We start from the raw sequence: 25958 nt of genomic DNA on the forward strand, positions 1-25958 counted from the left end.
GGAAAAATAATGCTGACCATCATTCATACAGAATGTTCCATACAATCCATATTGAACTCTGTGAAGAGTTAAAATAATTACAATTTTTAAAATATATGTAGTGCTTTTCAATAAGCCAAACACACCTAATTAATGGATATCAGCTCCATGACTGTGCTGAAAAGTAGTAAATGCAGGAAATGTCTTCTTTTAGATCTCTGATAACAAGAACTGGGGCAGAAACGCCCAGGCCTGTAAAGGGAGCTGTTAGAAGGCTGTCCCACGTGCGCATGCTCTCTGCAGACTCTCACTCTTAGGAGAAGGGAAAAAAACCTGAAACTGCTACCACCCTCCCTGACTTGATCTCTTCTTCAGGCACCACCTCTACATCTGGATAATGAAACATTAGTCTGGCAAACATAGTAAAGCATGTCTAATCTAAACATAGCTATCCCACTTTAGCTGTCAAAAAATAAATATCACACAGAATAGAGGTAGTATGGAGAGTAAAGTCAAACAAAACATGGAGATGGTTCAACTGCACGAGACCAACTGCTGTGATTTTCTAGGTTTAGGATCACATAGCCAAAGGGCAGATCTAGAAATAATCTCAAATATCAGAAATGGTTTCAGAAATTATAGACATCAATGTTTATTTAGTTTCTCTAACTTGTCTCTGCAGTGGAAGTATTTTCACAAATCATGAAAATGGAGAACCTGATTGGAGTCAGTATTCTAGACTTGCCAGGTCTTTCCAGAACAAGCACCGATTAAGATGACATCCGTTTACAATTAATGACAATGCAGTGCTCTTATGGGCACCTTAAGTTGAATTATACATATTTTTTTTTTTTTTGCATTTTTGCAAGCCTTTGGTCAATTACAGAAACCAAACTTTTGTGAATGCAGTTGCTAAAGAAACAGGAAATTTTAATCTTGCTTTAAAGCATATTATACTTTGCCAGAGCTGTATTATGCTAACCTTTTAGTATCACTAATTTCTGGATATAAAGCACCAAAAAACCCTGAAATTAAAGTAAAAAAAAGATTAAAAAGATATTCAAGGATAGTCATAAACCAAAAAAAAAAAAAAAAGGAGGGGGAGGATATTAAAAATACATAAACCACAATTTCTGTCCTTAAGAAACTTACATGTAAATGGAAAAAAGATATATGAATAGAAAATTAATACTACAAAACAATAAATGAAAAGAACAAAGTACATTGCTAGTGAAGAAAATATGCAAAATGGCTGTAAGTGGCTACAAATAGTACAGAAGAAATGATTTGGGGCAAGAGAAGGCTTACTTAATTTTTAATTAAAAACTTTAAAAATATAGAGGCATTTTAAATGATAAAAAACAGTAAGTGCTCCATAAAAGTAAGAAATATTACTAATTGATTAAGTTCTTAGAGTAGAAATAGCATATTGGCAGCTATATATTTTTGATAATCACTGTGGATCTTTAGCCAAGGTGCTTAACTTCTGTGGACCTCAGTTCCCTCACTGGTAAATAAGAGGTTTAGATTCTTCACTTGTCTACTATTCTGATACTGAGCTTTGAGACTAATAAATATGTTGCGTCTAAAGTTAGAGTAATGGCATAACAGATGACTCAGTCTCACTGTTTTAAGTCAAATAAATGAAACACAGCCTTACTTTTTCTAAAACAGGTCATCCAAGAAATTAGTATAAATAAACACCAAGGATGATCTTTAATTCTGAAATACTAGAAAACTAGAACACTATTATTTAAACAATTAAAAATTCTTAATTTTTAAAAAAGCCCACACAGAAGCATAAAGATTCTCGTTTTTTCATTTGATGGTTTCATTGTATTGCTACTATACTATATTCAATATATAGAAGAAAAAAAGTAAATTATACCAAAACTCTGTAATTAACAAGTTTTCAAGAGTTAAACCATGGGATTATTAGAGGTGAAACTTCTTTAAAACAAGGGTATATGACTAATTAGGTACAGAAGAGACTAATATTAGAATGAGTTCGACTTTCCAGTAATAATATGTGTTTGAGAGAAATCCCAGTGCATTTATTTATTTAGAACATTCATTAAATATGAAGTTGTAGAACACTAAGGGTTAAGAAAAATGATCTATATGCAGATTTCCAGTAATAATTTTTTTCATTTTATAACATTTTATTTCCATGGACATCACTAAACTTTTCTGTTCTAAAAAAGTACATAATGTGAGATTTCAAAAGCTACACCAAACAAAAGCATATATATTGTGAATTGTTGCAAAAGAGACACTTAGAGGTGGCACAATACTTTATTATATCTACAAAGATAAGACTTCTTAATTATAGGTTTTATTTTTCATACAAGCTAAAATGATTATATTATTTTGCTTTTTATTATACCCTATGCATGTCATTAATGAAAGTGAGAAAAAACCGTAGGGACTTTCTGCTAGATTAAAATGTACAATTATACAATAACTGTATATCAGACTATAACATTTATTTTCTGAATTACATAAAAGTTTAAATAAATCCTTTTTCTGATTTTTTTGTTTTGTTAAGGGATCTTAGGGGGCAGGTTTTCTCTTAAATAGTAACACAGAGATATGTGCATTGTTATGCAGCATGAAATATTTTTCCAAGTAAAGAATGAATCATATTATGAAGTGTTAAGGACTTTACAACAAACAAAGGTACTGCAAAAGCCCCATAGCATCAGCTTCCTCCATCAGCTCGGCACATTCATTCATTAGTGTGGTGCCATCACACACATGGCTAGGAGTGATGCATTGGCTCCTGGTAGACATATTACTTTTACAGGTCAGACCGGTGTAATATTTTAAAAACTTAATTTCATTCATTTAAAAATTTCATTTCCTTGTCACAGACTAAAATGAGTTTTTCTGAACATTCACAGTAGCTTCATTTTCTGTCTCCAAACTGTTTTTCTGGCCAACTAACCAAATGTTTAAATGGGTGTGACTACATGGGTTTTCTTTACTTTCACATTTTCACTTCTTATCTAGCCATCTTAGGGTTCAGCAAAAAGAAAATTAGTGATAATGCTTTCGATTTAATTAGTATATTACATGCCCTGTAATTATTAGCGGGAAATGTTATATTAATGAATGTAAAAGTTAGCAGTAAATTACCTTGTAGCTATTATCAATTTCCCAAGCTACTGCTCCTTAAGATAACCCTCTCCCTATGGTCCTTCCGGTAATTTTTCTTTGCCTGATAAACATGATGATTAAATAGCACACAGAGCAAACCTTTGATACTTTTTAAATTAAATCCATGCCCAGCCTAAGGGCTGTGTCTGATTTCAACTAAATGTGTCAGTTAATCAGATAAAAAAATTATCAGTAACTCAAAGAAACAGCAGCCTTAGGCTTCATCAGTGCCAGGGAAGGCTGAACAAAATAAGACATTCAGACAATATCACATTATGTGTAAAGGTTGCTGATAAGCCTATAACTAAACAGAACTGCTCACCACTGTAACAACTTCTGTCTGGAAAGAAATGTTATATTCAACATTCAAACTACATAAAAATTTAAAGAATGAAATACAATTTAAAGACAAGATTAGAAGATTTTTTTCCTCCATAAAAACACATGTATATAAAAGAAACTCTCATAAAGGTAGTAATGCTGTAGATTAGGGAAAAGGAATTCTGAAAACTAGATTCTCCAAGAAATTCTATCGAAAAAGAGCTTATTATCACCAATGCTACTTCCAGGATACTGCAAGTGAAGTATATACCATACTAAGTAAACCAAATATTTAATGATTTTTTTAGGGGAATGATTTATATAATCCAAGACCATTTTTAACAATTTTACCTAGTGTTTAACATATTCAATTTCATCCTTTTTTTTTTTTGTAATCTGTAGTAGTTTAAAACCATAGCAACATCCTACATTAATTAAGGAAGAAAATAATTTTTAACCTATAACAATGGATACCACAGTCAATGAAATAATACCAATTATTACCAGGAGCCTGATTATTTTAATAAGAGGATTTAAAAGTTCCTACAATTATTAAATAGAGCAAACCCTTAAACTTTCAGAGCATATTATGATTTTTCAAAGCATTTTCAGATTACTAATTAAGATTGCTTTAACTATAGAAAAAAGGCTATCTCATAAACTGATATATCAGTAACAACCGCAAAAAAGGAAACTAAATCTGAAAAGAATAGAAAATTATCTTTGAAATACATAATGGACACTAGCTATGAAAAATCCATTATAAAGCAGAACAGAAGTCCCAAAGCCTCTGACAATGAAAATTTCAAATTAATACCCTATCATCTTTATTCTTCTTTTCTACTGTGATCAGATAATGTATTCAACTGTGACAAGATTCTCATTCCTCTTTATCAACTGCAACTTTTCAGTAAGTAGACCTATGACAGGAAGAGAATCAGGCCAATATAAGCCACTAAGTAGCAGAGACTCATGTAAATTAAAGTTATGGAACAGAATTTCAAAATTACTACCCACATAAGGAGATAGGATCATCATATCTTAAAGTTCTGATTTTCAATATACTGGAAAGCTTTTTAATACAGACCCTCTGAAATCTATTTTAGCCAAGAACTATCTGCAATGGGAAGGAAGTGGTTCTGCTTTCTTTACTGCTACAAGCGCAATGTATACCTTGAGGAAATGTACTGACCTTAAGTGTCCATCAAGGACTAACACTGCTTAAAACTAGGGTAACACTTTTCCAAGACTTCTACACTTTTCAGAGTTCACCAAAGAGCAGCTGAAAAATTATCTTAGGGTTACGAGATGAAATTCTAGCTGGTTACTAAGATGTGACTTAATTTAGCTGCTTCTAGCAATCCCCAAGGTTTTCTGGTCTCCTTTCATGCTACAGGATTTCTTCATGCATCCTCCCTATGACCTCTACATGTCTAACATTGATGGCCACAAATCTGTCCCTCTGAACAGCAAAACTTCAAATTTTGCAAGAGTGTTAACAGCTTGTTTAAATAAAAAGCATAATGATACATAAGCATCAAAAATTATACAGCCTAAGGAGGGCAAACAAAAAAATTCTAATTTAAAAAACTTCGAAAGCTTTAGTTGGGATTCTATAAGATTAATCTATCCTGTAGAGGGCCTCCCCGGTGGCGCAGCAGTTGAGCGCTGGGTTGTGAAGCTGCCCGCAGCCTCTGCGGAGCCGGTTCGATCCCTGGCTGCTCCCCGGCCACCGGAGGAGGGTTCCACATGGCGCGCAGACCTCTCCTGCTGCTCTGCTCCCTGCTCTGGCTCTGGTGAATTCTCTCACCCTCCCGTGCTTCTGACTGTACCCAGTGCTTGTATAAATAAATAAAAATAAATCTTAAAAAAAAGTCTTAAAAAAAATCTATCCTGTAGAATTAGCTGAAAGGAAAAGAATAATAATAAGATACTTATTAAAATATATATTAATAGAATCCATTCAAATTGTTATATTTTCAAATGTATTTTCGTGAAGCATGAAAAAGTTACTGAAATTTTAGTATGTTATGACTAGTCTAATTATACTAAACATTGAAAAAAGGGTTAAAGTAAATCTTGAATAATTTTCTGATTTTGTAGTAGTAATTCAGTTTTGTCCCTGGGTTCAATTCAGGTCACAAGAAATATATGCATTCCTGTATTCACTGCAGCACTATTTACAATAGTCAAGCTATGGAAATAACCTAAATACCCAAGTATAGATAAGTATGTTAGGAAGATGTGACATGTATTGATATATACACAATAGATATTAGTCAGTTATAAAAAAAAAAAATGAACTTTTGCCATTTGTGATAGCATGGACTGAACTGGAGGGGATTATCGAAGTGAAATAAGTCAGAAGGAGAAAGACAAATACCAGATGGATGGTTTCACTTACATATGAAATACAGACAAACAAAACAAAGGGGTCAGACAAAACTAAACCAGTAACAAGCCCTAGAAATATGACTAGATTTGAGGTTACCAAAAGGGGAGAGGAAGTGGGAGAGAGCAAAAAGGGGAGGGAACACATGGATTATGGTGGAGGGCCATGGGTACCCCAATGGTGGCTGTAGTGTGGTAATGTACACCTTCAGGCGCAGATTTCATACCTCTAAAATATACAGTATTGTAAACCAAAGCGACCTCAATAAAAAAATACAATAAAATAATTTCATTTTATTTTCATTTTATTTTTCATTTTATTTTTATTTTGAAGTGTTTTATTGACTTCATAGATTAATTTGAATAACATAAGCATATTAACATAGGAATTTTTGCAATCCATGAACATGAATTATCATTCCATTTATTTGTGTCTTTGTCTTTTTTTAAATTTATTTATATATTTTTTACATCATTGTTCATTTTTTTTTTAAGATTTATTTATTTATTTATACAAGCACTGGGTACAGTCAGAAGCGCGGGAGGGTGAGAGAATTCACCAGAGCCAGAGCGGGGAGCAGAACAGGCAGACTGATGAAATACACTGCTGAGGGGAGCAGTGGGCAGCTGGAGAGGTCTGCGTGCCATGTGGGACCTTTGCCAGTGGCCGGGGATGGAACCAGCGCTGCAGAGGCTGTGGGCAGCTTTGCAGCCCAGTGCTCAACCACTGCGCCACTGGGGAGGCCCTCATTGTTCATTTTTAAACAATGTTTGCTCCCCCCCCCCAAATTTATGTAATGGAACATGATTGGTAGTTACCATATTGGACAGCACAGTTTTAGAATCAAGCATCAACTTACAGGAAATTGGAAAGAACAAAGGAACACACTTTTTTTTAGTCTGTGGGAAACTCTACTGGACAAGTTACCTAGTTTATTCAACAAAAAAATTAAAAGAGAGAGAAATATATCTATATCTATATATATATGCCTGTATATATCTACAGATATGTATATACTAAAAGATACTAAAAGACATATCAATCCATTATAATGCATAACTTAATTGGATTCTGATTTAAACTGAACAACTGTAAAAAAATAAAAAAAGCAAGACATGAAACAACTGCCAATATGAACATTGGATATATAATGAATTAATAAATTACTATGAATTGTTTTAATGTGTTATGATAGTATTTCCATTATATTTACATATATCTAAAGACATGCTGAAATATATACAAATGGTATTTTGATGTTGGTATTTTTCTCAAAATAATGGAGGGAGGGAAGTAAGTGGGCACATAAATGAAACAAGATGGATTATGGGTTAACTGTTGAAGCTATCTAAGAGGTACATGGGGGTCATTATATTATTTTATCTTCTTTATAAACCTTTAAATTTTTTTAAAAGGGAAATTATATGGAAATTATATGATATGTTTTTTTAAAAAGAAAATAAGGTAGAACTTTCAGTAAGTAGAATAGATTTACTGTTAGAAAGTCCTATGTCCCCAAAAGCAGTGATAAATCTGGATTAAAAAAAGTATCATGGGGATGTGTGAAATAATCATTGGTATATACCAAATTATGAAGTGGTTATATATGAAAAACTAGTGAACTTTGGAGTCATTTTTGTGGCATTTTTACCTAAGGTGGCTCCAATACCAAGGCAGAGCAAACTGTTAAAAGTAGCAATTTAATGCCTGAGAAAGGAACTGTATTTGGAGAGGGAAAAGGAAAATCCCCACAACTAGAGGCATTGTCAGTAACAACTGTGATTGCCCTGGCAATGAGGTGAGAAGGCTGCAGTTCTGGTTCGGTTAAGCAGCGAACTTCCAGTCTAGCCAGGTGTTTAACAGGGAGACCCAGAAAATGAAACATGGAACAAAATGATAAGCCCTGCACACATACATGCAGGAGATACCAGAGGCTCCCAGGCTGGGTATACTTTCTCAGCTGATGTTAAGACTGAGCAGAGAGGACACAAGATGAAACTCTTACCTGATTACTCAACATTAAATTTATTAGAAAAACTAAATAATCAGGGCAATGATACTGGAGTAAGTATAGGCATAAAAATAATAATAAAAAAAAAGAATTGTGGGTCTAGAAAGAAGCCATTACATTTATGCCACAATTGATTTTTTTTTAAAGATTTATTTATTTATACAAGCACTGGGTACAGCCAGAAGCGCGGGGGCGTGAGAGAATTCACCAGAGCCAGAGCGGGGAACAGAACAGTATGCCCAATTGATTTTTGACAAACTCAAGGCAATTCAGTGGAGGAAAGGATAGTTTTCAACAAATGGTACAGACACAACTGGATGCCATATGCAAAATGATTAATCTGAGCCCTTGCCTCACACTATACTAAAAAGAAAAAGAAAAAGAAAAAAATACATTACATCACAAATTAAAGGCTATACTATAAAATAGAAACAAAGGCAAAAATCTGAATGGTTTTAGTTTAAAATCAACACCAAAAGCAGAAATTCATAAAGGAAAAAAATAGACAAATTGTACTTCCTTCAATTTAAATTTTCATGTTTCAGAAAAGATCATTAAGAAGATGGGAAGATAAACCAAGGCCTGAGAAAAAGAAGTTTGCAAATCATATAAAATCATATAACATATCTGATAAAAGACTTGTATACGGAATATATGCAGAATATTACCAATAAATAATAAGAATACCAGCAGCTTAACTAAAAAGTGAGCAAAGGATTTCAACAAATATTCTACCACAGAAGATATATATGAATAGCTAAAAAGCACATGAAAAGATGTTTAACATATTTAGTCATTAGGGGAATGCAAATCAAAACCACAATGGAATTCCAATACACACTCATTTCAATGTGTACAATGAAAAAAATCAAATACCTTTTATTGAAGTAACACTCGTTTACATCACTGTATGATTTAGATATAGGATCACACCTCTTCAGATGTATATTACCTCATCACACCCTCACCAAGGCTAAACTTAATCCTTCATATAGTCTGTTGTGCCTGCTTTGCTCTACGCCTTCCCCATCCCCAATAACCTCTATTTTATAGTCAGTTCTCTTGGGGGTTGACAGATAATATGTCTTGTGAGCATGCAGATGGAAATTTAAAATGGTGCAGGTTTGAAAACAAGCTTGACAGTTTCTTATAAAGTTAAATATAAATTGACCATATGACTGACAATTCCATTCTTGGTGTCTACACAGGAGAAACAGAAACATATGTTCACACCACTTACATGTGAGAGTTCATAAAAGCATTACATAAACTAGTTAACAATTGGAAACAATTAAAATTTCCATTAATTGGTAAAAGGATAAGCAAATGTGATACATCAATATAATGGAATACTACTCAACAAGAAAAAAGAATGAAACACCAATACATGTACACCATGGATGAACTTAAAAAACATTATGCTAAAGAAAGAAACCATATTCAAAAGACTACATATGTATGATTTCACTGATGTGAAATGTTCACAAGAGGCAGATCTGTATTTACAGAAGGTAGCTATAAGGTCACCTGCATTGAGGTATAGGAACAAAATCTGACAGTAAATGACACAGGGGAAGAACTATTGACTGGGGTAGAACTACTGAATTGTGGTGATGACTGCACAATTCTATAAATTTACTGAAATCATTGACTTGTATACTTACAATGGTGAATTATATAGCACAATAGATAAAAGCTTTAAAAACAAACTATAAACTGCATGTGTTTATCTTTTTGATTGCTGCGTAATATTCCATTGTGTATATGTACCACATCTTCTTGATCTAGTCATCTATTTTTGGGCATTTGGGTTGTTTCCATCGCTTAGCTATTGTAAATAGTGCTGCTATAAACATAGGGATGCAGGTGCCCTTTGGAATTAATGTTTCTGTGTCATTTGGGTAAATACCTAGGAGTGGAATTGCTGGATCAACACATGCAGTTTGCAGCAACATGGATGGAGCTAGAAGGGATCTTGCTCAGCAAAATAAGTCAGAAAGAAAAAAGAAAAAATATCAGATGGTCTCACTCATAGCAGGAATTTAGAAAACCTAAATAAGGGACCAGGAAAAAGACTAATTAATACAAAGCAAAAATCAAAATCAACAAGCAACTATAAACAAGAGACACACTATGGGGGGTCGAGGGGAGGGAAGGAGAGAGGAAGGACTAGGGTCAAAATAAAGTGGGGGGGGGTGCAATTGTATGGGGAATATAATCAAAATGAAAATGCATACATTGTGCAAAAATGAAAAATGATGTAAGAATTATATAAAATAAAATATTAATTAAAAAACTATAAAAAACAAAAAGAAATAAAGGGCAGGTAAATAAAGATGAATAAAGTTGGGTCATATCTTGATAATTTTTAAAGCTGATTATATTAGTTATCTAATGTTATATAAGAAATTACCCTAAAACATGTTGACTTATAACAACACATATTTGTCATTTTATAGATTTTGTGCTTTGGGAATCTACATACAACTTGGTTGGATACCTCTGGAAGAAGATTACAAAAGGATTGAGAACAATAGGAAGCAGAGATCACTGAGGGCCATCTTAGACGCTGCCAACTTCAACAGGTAATGGGTAACTGGGCTAATTCCACTGTCCCTTCTACTTTGTGCATGCTTAGAATTTTTCATAATAAAATGTTAGAAAGAGAAAGAAAATACTATTTACAGAAACTAAATGCAAACAAGCATTTCTTATGTTTAACAGAACTTAGGCAGTCTCTATAAAGTAGCAAAATAATGAACATCTCATTAAATTTTAAAAAAGACAACTTTTTTATAGATGAAGAAGTTAAGCAAGGGTGTAATTGGTATGTCCTTTTATAAGATTTCAATCATAGAATGTCATTCAAATTCTTAAAAATCCAAAAATGAAATAAACAAATAAAAAAAGAAAATTTTAACATTTGTTGATCAGTTACCACATACCATTGTTCTAAACACTTAACATGTACTAATGTAATTTAATTTTTATAACAATAATTTGTGGTAGATATCATCAGTTTATGTAAATTTAAAGATGAGAAAGCTGAGACACAGGCTAAATAACTTGCTTGAGGTCAAATAACTAGTAAATAGTAGTCAGAAATTCCCATGGAAGGTAAAGAAGGGTATAGAAATTAAATGGCCACAGGGAACACATCAAAGGGTTAAAATTCTCCTAATTCTAATTCAATGCAAATTTTCGATGAAGGAGATTATATTTTTTATGTTACCATGTGTGGTCCTATTAATGTTTAAATCATTACTACAGAAACTGTACGTCAGGGTATGTTGCTATGTCAAAATATAAGTGGTCTTACTCTCCTGTGTCAATATCATCACAAGATTGGGTCATTACAAAAGCAAATACATTCTATGGTTCACCCTCTCCTCAAAATATCAGCATGGATTACCTTCAGGTATGAGCAATTTTTCACAGCTCATCTAATTTCTTATGCATAATTATCATAAATATGGTAGCCAGTTGTTCTTTTCAAATATCCAGTGTTCTGCCAAGTCACGTGTCTTCATCAATTTCTGAGCAGTAAGACTTCTTTTTCCCATGCTTCACTTTTTTGTCAAGGTCATGTCTAATAATAACTTTTTTGGGGGTAGAATACTGCAGACTTTATAAGGTAGTTTCCTATGCCTTATTTAACCCTTCAACAATGAGTCTATGATGAATTTGATAGTGTATCACAGTGTTGCTATATTAGAGTGTAAGTGATAAGTAAGTGGTAAATTCAAAACTTGATGCCAGGCTCCTTCTTACCAATACTATCATTGTGCAAATGGGTTCTGGAGTTTAGAAAACTACAAATCACTAACTAACTCACATAATTAAGTACCAGTTTTGAAGAGGAAAAAAACTAATAAATTGTCCATTACATATAATAGAGTTCTATGAGGCTGTAATGATGAAAGGAAAGTATAACCAGGAAAACAGAATTTAAAAAAATCTGGTTGAAGGTCATAGACACTGTAATTTTGCATTAATGAGATAAATTTTACTGAATTCCCAAAAATATAAGATCAATACTGCTACTTGAATACAGAAAATATATATGTGATTATATTTATGGCATCCTTACCCACCTACTGTCTATGTGGTAACCACACATATTTTTTAAAAGATGGCACCTATTTTTATAAAGATTAGGCCCTATGGAAATAACTGGTTGAAGAGTGGGTATTCCAAGCTGGGCAACAGTGTATTTCTCAGAAATTTGAAATTAGAACTAAAAGATTTCAATGTCACTTTAAGACAGACTCTTGAAATGAGAATTATAACTTTGGAGACTTATGAGCAATTATGTTTTCTACCATATGATCTGGGGATCTGAGAAAACTAGTTTACTCAGAGAAAATAGAGTGGATGAGCAAAGACAAGCAGAAATAAGAAATATGTTTTGAAAATGCTCCAATCCCAGGCCTTAGTTTTATGAGATTCTCTTCTGTCAGTAAAACATTTTTTTGAGCTTAAACTAACTTAATTTCTGTAACTTGTAACCAGAGATCCCATTAAAACATTAAAATATGTATATTAATAAATATTAATGAGAATTACAACTAAAACATATTCAATAAACTCTTGCAGGAAAAAAAGCCATCCTGAATTTAAATTTCTCTAAATAGTCATCAGAAAAAAATCTACTCAAAGAAAATATCTGGAAAGATATCTTCAACATATTAAATGTGAGAAATAAAACATAATCCTGAAGGATACAATAGTGTACATAAGATTCCTTTTTCTACATTATAAAAGATTATAAAAGATTAAATATGAAACATTACATTTTCTACATTATAAAAGATTAAATATGAAAACCATTTTTTTCTGGTGCAATATATGAAAACAGTTAAATGTTTTGCTTTGGGAGGATGAAAAACAAATTCTGTATCTTCATGTACAGATCTGTTTGTCTAATACACATTTTTTATAGAACATCAATATGATTTATTTGGTGTAAGGGATTGTAAGAGGTAAATATTTTTTGGAATTAAAATATCTAATAATGATTACTTTAAAAATAGCAAAAATAAGTAAATTACTTTTGGCAAACAATTAGATAAAACTATTGAAAATGCATAAGCCCAGAAGAAATGCCCTTCATGCAGGAGGGGCACCCAAATTTAAAGAAACTACACATGGCTAACAGAAGATTGCATAGTGATCTTTATTTGAAATAAGTCTATTCTAGACTCTCTAGTCCTTTATCATTGTACTCTAATTTAACTTAGGTAACATGCAGTTCACTTAATAGTAAACTCAGAAAATCTGTGTAGCTCTACCTTAGTCCTCTTCGAAACAAAAACCAAACAAAAAAAAAAGACAAAAAAGAAGACAACCTGAATTGTCAGTTATTGAGAGAAGTTTATAGTAACCAAATAAATGTGGGAAATAGTTAACAAATTAACCATGTTCCATCAATATAAAGAGAATACTTTCAGCCTACTTGAACAAAAAGGAAAAGTTATGAATTATTGCATGCGTGTGACCAGATAGAAGCACATCATGATAGCAATCTGTTGTGTCAACATTTCATTTTCTTTAGGTACAGGATTATATAAAAGACTATTTCCTCATAATAATTCTTATGTACCTCTTCATTTATGCTATTTTATTTAGAATTTCTCTTTTCTGAGATAGCCTCCTGGGACATGCATCTCATTTTCATGAGGGTCCCCGAGAGACGTGAGCATACAGTATTTACTTCAGTACAATGTCAACAACATATTGCAGAACATTTCATCTAAAATAATAATAGAAAATGTTGAGCCATCTTTCCATTTGGAAAAATATATCTGGAAGAATGTGATGCCTGACGAAATCCACATTGCTTAAACACACTGTGCCATCTCAGCTTGCTTTGGGAATTTAAAGATATAGATCTGTCTTCATTCTTCTATGCAGATAAAGGCTGTGCAACACTAAGGGAGAGGGAGTTAAAGGATATCTACATACAGTGTGCCTGGCAGAGAGTAAACAGAGCACCATAATGACCAAAACTGAAATTACTGAATTCAGATTTATTGATAAAGAAAAAAGTTTTAACAATGTAAAAATTTCTAGGGCCTCTCTGGAGGCACAGGGGTAAAAGTCTCAGTGCTATCAAGCTATTGGCAGCCACTGTGACCTGACTTCAATCCCCAGCCAGGGAGCTGACCCTCATGGCGTAGCAGACCTCTCCTGTCTCTGCTCCCCACTCTGTCTCTGGTGAATCCTATCACCCCCTGCACCTCTGGCCTACACCCCAGTTCTTATATGTATAAATAAATAAAATAAATCTTTAAAAAAAGTAAAAATTTCTACAAAGTAGACTGCTACTAAAACTAATGTTTAAACCAAGTTCTTTCAACTTCTTCCATAACTGCTTTCTCTATAGTCAACACCAAACATGAGTTCCAAGAGAAAGCTAATTAATGTAACTATTATACAATTTTGGCTTTTCATTTACAAATGAGAATCTCTGCCAGCTAATAAATGAAAGCTATTCATCACATGGATGCTAGGAGGTAATCTATAAATTTTTTCTTCTTTATCTGAAACAATAATCTTACAGGAATGAGATTTCCTAAGGTCCAGAAACATTTTTCTCTCACAAAGGATTATTACCACTCTCCAGCAGTAACTGAGATTTTCAACTTTGAGAGCAATGCTTACAATTAGAGTTGTTATGTAAGTATATGTGCTCTACAAAGGATTTTTAAATGTATTATTTTAATCTGCACTGTAACTTTATGAGGTATGTCCTTTATTTTATTTTACAAATAAGAAAACTGAGTACAGAATATACAATTACTTGGTGCCATATGGCATGAGGACCTGAGCCTTGGCAGGGTGGCCCCCGAGTCTGAATTTATAACAACTACGCTAAAACAGCTATTGTTTTGATTTATTACTCACAAGACAGAGCTTACAAACATAAATCCAAATCTGTAAACCACTTTGATCTGATTTTTAGTGTTCTCTTTAACATTAGAAAAATATATATTGTTCTATTTGCTGCCAGAAGACAACCACTAACTTTAAGCTCTTGAACCCAAAGTAGTGGATTCATGCTAATCCAGCAACTTGCTCTCATCTACAATCAAAATGAAACATATTTGATATGCTCTCCTTGGTTAGAAATTGTATCTATAGTCACAAACAAAACTAAAAAGCTTCCTGATAGCCAAAAATATCGAGTGTGTGTGTGCTGTGTGAACTATATATCCAAATGTCAATGCACAAAGAAAATATCTTTCACAAATCTTTTTCAAATGATGGTTAGATTCCCATGTAAACCTACTGAATGAATTATATACCCGTAAATATGCTCATAATGAAGAGTAGATAAATTTAAATGGAATAAAATAACAAAAAGAATTGAATTTAAAACAGCAGAGTTTTTATCTCATAAACATAATGCTTAAAGAAAAACAGGTTTAATGGGAGAATGAAGATGAAGTAGAAAGGGGCATTCTGGGATAGCTGACGGTTCATTACAACATTTTCATGGATCTAAAAGGTTAGCTTCAGCCATTCTAGAATTTTAGCGATTAAATAATTCAACATGGTATTATTCATATGGCAATTGAGGACATGAGTCTTCATTATATCTAATTTCACTTCAGGACAGCTTTCTTGATATCAAGAACATGTGCAGTCACTTGGTGAAGGAAGGGGTGTGTTGACACAATGGTTAGACTAAATGGTTTATAAATGATAGGAGGATGAGGAACTATGAGAGCATATGAACAGGGGCAAAATATGAAGTCATAATGTGGAAAAATCCTGTATTTTGTGGAGGAGTATTTTAATGACATTATTGTCGCTCTTGTAGTATCTTTTGGGTGTGGGATTAAATTGTATTATGAGTCATCTATTTTAAGGTTCTACTTTAAAATTAGAGATTTCTATCCCAGCATAACATAATGTAGCTTTCCAGCGAAAGCTCTGAAACTATCTATCTGGGTTCAAATCATTATTTTCATTAGCTGTGTGGCCTGTGGCAAGCTGCTTATTCTACCATTATGACTATTACTTGTCATCCACCTATTTCTGAATGACCCAAAGTTTGACATAATTTTTAAGAAATTTCCAGATTGCTCCAAATGATAATTGAGTCAATGCAGTTTAATCTTTTGTATATAGTCATTATCTTGAGTATCAAACACCAAAATACTGGAGTATCAAACTCTAAAATACCAATGCTAATAAACTAGATTTCCATTATTAATATTCCCATTTTCAACTGAAAATAAACTGGATAACAACCCTGGAAACTTATTTGGCAAAAACTAAAGTAATAAAAATTGTATTTAATACTCAAAAGTTGAATATTATAAATACCCAGATCTTACTAGGTGGCTGAAGTTTACCTTTTCAATTCAACTTCATACTTCAAACTCATTTTCTTCAGTTTCTTCTAAATTGTTCCTTTCAAATTTCAAAGAAACTAAGAGACACCACAAAGCTTCAACTGCTAATGAATAAGAAATTTCTCTTTCCATTATTCTCCACATCAAACTTATCCATCAATAAATTCTAACCATTTTTCTTCATTATGGCAATAATTAAGAAATTAAATGAAATTAATTTCTTAATTAATGAAATTCTATAAATAAAATTCTATAAATTAAAATTAAATATAAATATAAAATTAAATTCTATAAATTCTATAAATTCTAAATTAATGAAATTCTATAAACTGTCACCTTTAGATCAGGAATAAAACTGTTATTCACAAATGACACACTATTGTGTATAAGGAAAATCCAAAACAATTAACAGAAACACTATCAGAGTTACTAATAAGCTAATTTAGTTAAGACACTATATACGAAGTCAATAGTTAATTTTAAAATAGACTTTCTATATCAGCAACAGATAATCTGAAACCATACTATGAATCTGACTATGAAGCCCTAAATTCTAATACATCTGAATGTGACTTAATTTGGAGAGAGGGTCTTTAAGAGTATAGTTAAGGGAAGATGAAGTTACAAGTGTGGCTGTAAGTTAGTATGACTGGTGTCTGATAAAAAGAGATTAGGATACATACATGAGTATAAACACAGAGGAAAGACCATGCAAAGACAGGGAGAAAAGATCATCTACAAGCCAAGAAGTTAGGCTTCAGAATGAAACCAACTCTACTGACACCTTGATACTGGATTTCTAACCTCCAGAACTGTGAGGAAATAAATTTCTACTGTTTAAGACACTAATTCTGTGGTACTTTGTTATGGCAACCTAGCAAAATAATACACATTGACACTAGAACCAAAAAAACATTCAAACATAAGTCTAATGAAATATGTGCATGACTTCTACGCACATTATTGAGAGGAACTGAAGACGACTAAATAAATGGAGGAATGTACTACATGCATACATTAAATTTAGACTCAATATTGTATGATATTAGTTTTCCTCAAATTATAGATTTAGGATAATTACAATCAATATCCCAGTCAATATTATTTTTGTAGAAATTGGCACCTTGATTGTACAATACCTGCAAACTGCCATGGCTCTCTTAGAGAATAAATTTGGGGAAACTATACTACAAGACTTATTATAAAGTGGAAATAATTAAAAAAAAAGTGTTTCAATGCCACAAGAAACAAATGAACTAGTGGAAAAATATAGACTTCAAGAAAAAGATTCACACATATATGGTCACTTGATTTATGACATAGATGACACTGTGAGATAGCAAGGTCTTTTCAATATATAATACTGGGACAAATGGATATTAACTTTGGGGAAAAATTAATCTTTACCTCTAGTTCACACCTTACACAAATCAACTTCAAGTGAATATCAACTTCAAGTGAATATCTTCAAGTGAATATGCAAGGAAACAACACCTTCTAAAGGATAGTGTAGAGAAATAGCTTCATGATTTTGTGGTAGGGAAAAGTTCCTCAAGGCATAAAACTGCCATATCAAATCATAAAGGGAAAAGGTATAAGTTGAACTATTCTTTCAATCAAAAAAAAAAAAACAGAAGATATTTATCCACAACAGATAAAAGATATTTGCAATACATCTGACAAAGAACTTATATCAAAAATATAAAGAACTCCTCAATCAACATGAGAATCAAACAGAAAACTGGGCAACAGACTTAATTAGGTATTGGGTTGAAATCCCAAAAGTAAATCCACATATATATCAATACTTAATTCATGATACAGAACAAAGACCACACAATGGAAAAAGGGGAGTCTTTAACAAAAGGTCCTGAGAACATTGGACAAACTATATTAAAAAATGAAGTTGGGTCACTCCCTAACTCCATGCACAAAACAAATTCAAGATGAATTAAAGACTTAGATAAAACCTGCGATAATAAAATATTTAGAAGAAAACTTTGGCAATCTATTTCATATCTATTTTTTTGAGACAAGACCCCTAAATAAAAGCAATATATATATATACACACATATATATAAACAATTGGGATTACTTCAACTTTAAAAACATTTACACAGCAAAAGAAAATAATAAGATGATAAAAAAGACATTCTACTGAATAGCAGAAAATATTCACACAGTATACAACTGACAGGGGAAGGGATCAAGATACACACACAAAATTATTTCAAGGCAGCAGTAATGAACAGACAATCCACCACACAGAATACGCAGAAGAACAATAAATAAATGGAAAAAATGTTCATCATTATTTTTAGTAAAGAAGATGCAGGTCAAAATCACAGTGAGGTATCATCTCACACCTGTGAGAATGGCACATATTAAAGGCACTGCTAATAACAAGTGCTGGAGAGGTTGTAGCGAAAGAGGTACCCTATTACATTGTTAGAAGGCAATCTGGTATAGTCATTTGGGAAAGTAATCTTGATTTACCTTAAAAAACTGAAAAGGGAAATACCATATGAATGAGCAAGCCCACTTTTGGAAATCTACTTAAAAAATTATATGCTCTACAATGTTTATTGCAGTATTATTTAAACAACTATGACAAACAACCTAAGTACCCACTGACAGAGGACTGGATTAAAAGGATGTTGTATGCCTACATGATGGAATGTTAGTCAGCTAAAAGGAGAGATGAACAGTTTCCATTTAGAATAAAAAGAGACTGAAGGAATTATATGTGGTAAAGCAAGTCAGAATGACAAAAACAAATATTAGATGTTTACATAGTAGCTGTTCCAACAAAGCAAAATACTTCTAAAAACTGGCAGACACTAAGAAACAAAGTGGGGTTTCTAGGTTGGGGGTGGGAAGAAGTTATTACCATAATAAAATAACATGACTTTGAGGACAGAGGAATTGAGGGCATAGAAGGGCAATGCAACAACCTGGAATACCTACGTGAACTTAATCACACAAAAAAACAACAAAAATCAATCAAAACCAAAAATCTTTGGAGCTTTAAACTATTCATTCAGTGCACCTCCAAAATTTTACGTAAACTTTTAAAAGCTGAAGTGCATATACATCTAGAAAGTCTATCAAAGCGCACAGCTTAATAAATACTTACAAATAAGACATCCTTTTGTAACTGCCCTCCAGGTCTATCTGCTTTTCCAGCCTATTCACACATCACTCAACTTTCATTCTGGGTACTGGAGTCTCTCTCCTAATATTTTCTCAACAGGCTGATGTCCTACCTATTTAGGGCCTTTGCCCACACCCATCTCTGGGAGAAAAGCATTCTTCCTTCGCAGCGTTTACTTAGATACTGTCCTAGTAGGGAAAACTTACACTCAAGTCTCACTTAAAGAAAGCCTTTTCTGGTCATTGACCAGTTTAAATTCCTTCCCATAGCACTTATAGCTATAATTTTATGGTTTGCATATTTCATTATTGTCCATGGATTCTAAAATAACTAATTATGTGATTAAATAGTAATTAACACAGACATTAATTACTAGATTCTAAGCATATTCTCACATTATACTCTTAGCAATGAACACAGGGCCTATCATACAATAAGCACTCAATTAATATTTGTTAAATAAATAAATGAAGGAGATATGAAATATAATAAAATAATATCATGGAATCAAATAATAATTAGTGATCTTCCCTTTATAATGCAATTTTATTTTTGCTGTTGTTCAAGAATGAATTTCCAATTATTTATACATTTGGAAAACATAACTAATACCCACACACAAAGTTACCTAGAAGGGTTAACTGACTCCATTCTCTAAAATGTTTTACTTTTTTTCATACAGTAAGTTTCCTTGACCGGATGGAACTCCTGAGTTTTCTATAATCATATCCATTGTGAGAAGTTGAGAGAGTACAGCATTAAAACATGGCCAATTAATTCATTACTAATAAATATATAATAAAAAAATATTTTAAAACCCTTTTAAAATCAGTCCATAGTGAGAGGGTAGGAGGGAATTGATAGACAAGAGAATACTAATCCTATCATTGTATATAAATTTCAGTCAACCCTCAATAAAATGGAGGACCATGAATGACAAAAATCACAGTTAAGAGTTGTAAAAACCAAGGCACAAAACTGATTGAATTCAAACTTATTTAGTTAGCATTATTCAGTATCATTCCAAAACCATATACTAAAGGTACAAGGTATTTTTCAAAAGCAATTACTATCCCACTAACTTTAGCAAATAGTGTAAAAATAAAGAGAACAATGGATACCACATGGATTGAAGATAACAATCAAAAGATCAAAAAGATTGTCATTTGCTATAACGGTTTATTTTTGTTGAGTGTTATGTAACTGTTTTTTGTTTCGCTATTAGAAAGAAGTCTATTAACATAACTTCATCATTCTGCAAAACAACCTCTTCACTTCCTATGGGCTGAGCAGACACAAGTCTATTAAGCCCAGCATCCTGCACAATCACATTTAATTGTTAGCATCTTCTGTCACTGAATTTAGAGATGTTCCTCAGTTTAGACATTAAAAAAACAAAACAAAAAACATGCCTTTGCCACTACCTCAAACATCTTTCTAACCATGCTCTTGAATTTTGCAAGCTTTCAAAGAGGCTTGTCCAAAATAAATCTAGAGTGGATAAAGTATTCAAAAACAAAAACAAAAATTCTCAGTCTTAGGTCCCTCATTTTTTAACAGCAAAGTCATGAGTTTCCGTAGGTCCTAATTTTTCTCTCTCCTTTCATTTACCCCTTCCTCCCTACGCTCTCAAAAATGAAGTCACAGCTTGGGAGAGAATTAAAGAATCGTCTTATTCCTTAGCTCCCAACAGATTTTTGCACATGTTGTCAAAGCATAAGGTTAATGCTATCCAGGAATCTTCTACTCATTCCATTTACTTCATCTCATATCTCCCCACTGCCCAGAAAGTACAGTTGAGAAATGGCTCCCAGCAGGAAGTACATGCTTTGCTGTCAATGGGAATGGGCCATTCCACTGCGGGAGTAGACATAATATGGTCCTTAATGATTCCCATATAATTCCAAGCAATAGACACTTTCTGGCACGTTGTAATTTTTTTCACAATGCCAAGTCTAGCATTACAATTTACCACTGACTAATGCAGTCTAAGTTATTCCATGTTTGTTATATTCCTTTTTAGTCTCTATTCATAGTTGTTTTTACATACATGTTGTCAAATTATATGCGTAATTTTGTACCTTATTATAAAATATGAATTTCATGTATTAATATATAGGCTTTAGCACTTACTTTAAGGTTGCTCCAAATATCCTATTTAATGAAATAATTTAGCCATTTCCAAAACATTGCACCTCTTAGAGGAACAAGTTACAGTAGTTTTGTTGTTTTCCCAAAGAGCCACTCTGTATTTTCCTAAATTCATCTCTTCTCAAATTTAGAATACCAAATATAGAATGAGCCTGTTAATCCTTCCTTTCCAATTCTGTTTGTTCTTGACAAAGTTTCACTTGAGACACCATGACTAGAACCAAATGAAATAGTCTCAGGACAGGAGTTTCAGAGCCTATAAAAATGCAAGCTCCTGCTTTCCTCTCCCTCCCTTCTCTCCTCCTCACACCCCTGCCAAGTTCTTTTTCTGATGATTATGAGGCTTAATTTAACTTTTTTGGTTACAAATTCATATTAGGCTGATGTTTGTAGCTCTTCTGATCCAACCCACCAAATTTTGAGCCAAGTGCAAATTGTACTAATGACACAGAATACAGAAATATTTCTGTCTCCTATCTCACCCTTCTGAAAATCTAGTAAAAGGCCAATGTGTGCAACAGGAATTTTTCCACTTTGTATTTATTGGGGGAGAGGGAAGATAAAGAGGTAACTGTTGAGAGAGACAGTCCTTGGGCCTCCCTGGTGGCGTAGGCAGTTGAGTGCAGCGCTGTGAAGCTGTCCACAGCCTCTGCAGTCCCGGTTCGATCCCGGCCCACCATGGAGATACCCACATGGCGTGGCAGACCTCTCCCATCTTGCCTGCTGCTCCCCTTAGCAGTGTATTTCATCAGTCTGCCTGTTCTGTTCCCCACTCTGTCTCTGGTGAACCCTCTCACCCTCCCATGAGTCTGGCCTGTACCCCAGTTCTTGTATAAATAAATAAATGAATCTTTAAGAAAAATAAAATAAAAATAAAAAAAGAGATAGTCCTTGGTTATTACCACAGGAATAGAGTCCCCGTGCCCCTAAAGTCAACAGCACAGTTGTCATAGCCAAGATACCTGGCATTCCAATAAGCAAACTTGTTTAATAAGAGGAATACGAGTTACAGCAACAAAGGGCACAGGTTCATTAGTCCATCACTTTCTGGCCGCTGTATTTGGCAGGTTTGCCTCTTGGGCACAAAAGCAGATCTAGCATGGTGGTGAGCTTCCCACTGAACTCAGGAAATACTTTGCGAATAGCTGCGGCAGTGTCAACAGAAGCAGGAATGAGATTCCTGGCAATAACATACCTGTGACAATCAGATTGCTACAGTGACTGTTCAGTCTTCTGAATCTGAAGATTGGGATTCTGAAAGTTCACAAACTGTAATGATGTGACTTGTTTTCCATAGTGCAAACAGGCTAAGAAGTTGATGGGAAAAGATGAAGCCAATAATTTTAAGAAAGGTGTCATATGTCTCGAGGTTCATTCTGATCAAAGCTATGAGGGACATTTTGGTCCTATCCTTTATGTAAGTCCTCCATTTTTCCAGAACAGTGAATATATCAGTATCATGATCACTCTACATGATGCTGATGGATCTTACCAGGGGAGACAGGGATGGGTTCTCTTGATCAGAAGCTTGCTACCTAGGAGGCCTCCCTGGTGGCGCAAGGGATTAAGATACAACCTGTGAAGCTGTCTGCAGCCACTGCAGCACGAGTTCACGATCCCTGGCCAGGGAAACAACCACATGGCACAGCAGACCTCTCCTGTCTCGCCCTCTGCTCCCCTCGCAGTGTATTTCAGTCGATCTGCCTGTTCTGTTCCCCACTGTGTCTCTGGTGAATCCTCTCACCCCCCACACCTCTGGCCTGTACCCTAGCTCTTTTATGCATGAATAAATAAATCTTTAAAAAAAAACGCTTCCTACCCTCACTTTTGAACCTTGTATTTTCCCTGAATCAAACCATATTGCTACAGTCAATGAACTTGTTATTGGTGGTTATTGTCTCCACCATGCAAATTGATTTCATCATCTTAAAAAGGAGCTGTATATGACTGACATCAGTTTAATTTCATATTCACTACCTTTTCTCAGAACTGCATCTATTAGCAATGCAGTCTGGTATCTAGGAGAATGACAGTATTAGGGCTAATTTTAGGAACAAGCCTATATTGACTCAGGGGTCCCCATCATGATTTAAATACTAACTGTATATATTATTCTACAAATGGTTTTGGTTATTTTACTACAAAGATTATTCCCACTCCTATACTCACTATCATGTATTTATTCATTGAACAAATAACTAGATGCAAGGCACCATGCGCCTCAAACTTGGTAACTTCCTACATTTTGTTCCTATTAAGAACAAACTATATATCAGCAGATTTTAAGAAGTACTTTTCTCATTTTTAACATTAAATAAAAAGGGCTTAGTTGACTAAATACTATATGAATTTCTCCAATCAGAAGACTTTTCACTTATTTTTTCCCTCTTTTTCCTGTCTTATTGCCGATTCTCTTTTAAACATTCAATTAGTTCTTCAAATTCCTGACAGGGGTCAATTTATAGACAAGTGTAACTTTTCCTAATACTTTTCATCATGATTCACAAAAAAAGATGAAAAGCATAGAAAAAGTAGTTATATATTACAACTTTTCTTTAATTTTCTGGTGAAAAGTAAAGTCGTGCATTCAGCTACATATGAAGAAAAAATTTTAGGAATCACTGAGTTGATTTGAGTACTAGAAAGTTAAGTCAAATTGTTTATTTCCTGTGTTTTTTCAATAAATAAATAGAATAAATATGTTCCTTAAAAGCTAACAGTCTAATAATTCTGATTTTTTTCTCTTAAGAAACTTCAGAAATCCTGTCATTGGTGACAACATGGGTGGACCTCGAGGGGCTATGCTAAGCGAAATAAACTAAATACTGTAGGGTTTCCCTCCATTTGTGGAATATATAGAAAAAAGCAAACAAGCAAAATAAAAACAAATCCTCAGACTTTGACAATCGAATGGTCTTTATAGAAGGGAAAGATGTTTGGGTATGCGGGAGGGAGAGGTAGCTGAATGGTTGGTGGTAGATGATGACTGGACATTTGGTGATGGGTGGGGTGTAATATATACAAGTGTGAGGTGAGAAACTGTACACCTGAAACTTACACAGTTTTTTAAACTGTTATTTTAATAAAAAAAGAAAAAAAAATCAGAAATTCAAATTATTACATTTATTTATTAGAGAAAAAGTACAAAGACATTCAGGTTTTAAATCTGTTTGCATAATTTTAAGGTTAACTGTATTTTAAAACAATCTCAGAATTTTTCTAATCAGAGTAAAAAGGACTATTCATTGGGTCAGAGAAGCTCTCAAGCTAGCCCTTAACCATCCAATTTTAGTTTAGCAAGAGAAGTTCAATCCTTATCACTTAGGTGGTAGATGTTCTTGACTTTAATCTCCCATTTGTTAAGTAGCCTAGAATTATGATGCTTTAATTTTCTGAACTGGAAACCAATAAAAACAATGGTATCAAAATGTTCATTTAGAGTATGGGGGGAGGGAACTTCCTTCAAAGTCTATTATAGTGAAGGCAAAGATAAACAGCTGGGACTATATCAAATTAAAGAGCTTTTGCACAGCAAAAGAGACAATAACAAAAACAAAGAGAAACCCCACCAACTGGGAGAACATTTTTGCACCCAACACTAATGATAAAGGACTGATCACAAAAATCTGCAAAGAGCTGATGAGACTCAACAACAACAAAGAAAATAATCCAGTCAAAAAATGGGCAGAAGAGCTTAAAAGAAACTTCTCTGAAGAGGAAATGCAAATGGCCAACAGGCATATGAAAAAATGTTCAACATCACTTGTCATCAGGGAAATGCAAATCAAAACTACCATGAGATACCATCTTACACCAGTGAGAATGGCACATATTAAAAAAACTAGCAACAACAAATGTTGGCGAGGGTGTGGAGAAAAAGGAACTCTTCTGCACTGTTGGTGGGAGTGCAAACTGGTCCAACCACTGTGGAAAGCTGTGTGGAGATTTCTGGACCTACTAAACATAGAGCTTCCATATGACCCAGCAATTCCACTCCTAGGTATTTACCCAAAGGACACAGAAACATCAATTCCAAAGAACACCTGCACCCCTATGTTTATAGCAGCACTGTTTACAATAGCTAAGCTTTGGAAACAACCCAAATGCCCAAAAATAGATGACTGGATCAAGAAGATGTGGTACATATATACCATGGAATATTACTCAGCATTCAAAAAAGATAAACACATGCAATTTGCTGCAACATGGATGGCGCTGGAAGGGATCATGCTCAGCGAAATAAGCCAAAAAGAAAAAGAAAAATACCGGATGGTCTCACTCATAGCAGGAATCTAGAAAACTTAAATAATGGACCAGGAAAATGAAAAACTATAAGAAAGTGAAAATCAAAATCAACAAAAAACTATGAACCAGAGACACTTTTAGGGGGGCGGGGGCGGGAGGGGAGGGATTGGGGTCAGAATGGG

The 25958-nt window shown here is 33.6% G+C and overlaps 1 protein-coding gene and 1 long non-coding RNA gene across 13 annotated transcripts in view; one reads left to right on the plus strand and one right to left on the minus strand.

Moving 5' to 3' along the window:
• The window catches only part of LOC119238453 (uncharacterized), a 444593-nt gene that overhangs the window by 391084 nt on the left and 27551 nt on the right, over positions 1 to 25958 (plus strand). For both annotated transcript variants that reach the window (XR_008553776.1, XR_008553777.1), the window contains one exon: positions 10322 to 10447. This is a non-coding gene — a long non-coding RNA (uncharacterized LOC119238453). The remainder of the gene's footprint in view (positions 1 to 10321; positions 10448 to 25958) is intronic.
• The window catches only part of DPH6 (diphthamine biosynthesis 6), a 260459-nt gene that overhangs the window by 192038 nt on the left and 42463 nt on the right, over positions 1 to 25958 (minus strand). The window lies entirely within an intron of this gene.

The sequence above is a fragment of the Talpa occidentalis genome, unplaced genomic scaffold (assembly GCF_014898055.3).
Source record: "Talpa occidentalis isolate TD23 unplaced genomic scaffold, MPIMG_talOcc4v2.1 talOcc4.11, whole genome shotgun sequence".
NCBI classification, from domain to species: domain Eukaryota; kingdom Metazoa; phylum Chordata; class Mammalia; order Eulipotyphla; family Talpidae; genus Talpa; species Talpa occidentalis.